Genomic DNA, 337 nt, shown 5'->3' with positions numbered 1-337 from the left:
GCTATCATGATCCATAGCATCATGATTGGAGAAGAAATAGAAGTTCATGAGGTTATATCCCAAGAACTTTATAAGGTGGCGGACAAGTCCTCTACCTTGGCAAGGTTAGCCTTCCCTCATCTCATTTGTCACCTCTGTTATTCGGTTGGAGTTGACATTGAGGGAGATATCCCCATTGATGAGGACAAGTCCATCACTAAGAAGAGGATGGAGCACACAAGAGACCCCACTCATCATGAGATCCCTGAGATGCCTCAAGGGATGCACTTTCCTCCACAAAACTATTGGGAGCAACTAAACACCTCCCTAGGAGAATTGAGTTCCAACATGGGACAAC

The sequence above is a fragment of the Arachis duranensis genome, chromosome 7 (assembly GCF_000817695.3).
Source record: "Arachis duranensis cultivar V14167 chromosome 7, aradu.V14167.gnm2.J7QH, whole genome shotgun sequence".
In the NCBI taxonomy this organism is placed as follows: domain Eukaryota; kingdom Viridiplantae; phylum Streptophyta; class Magnoliopsida; order Fabales; family Fabaceae; genus Arachis; species Arachis duranensis.
Note: the sequence above shows the minus strand (reverse complement) of the source record.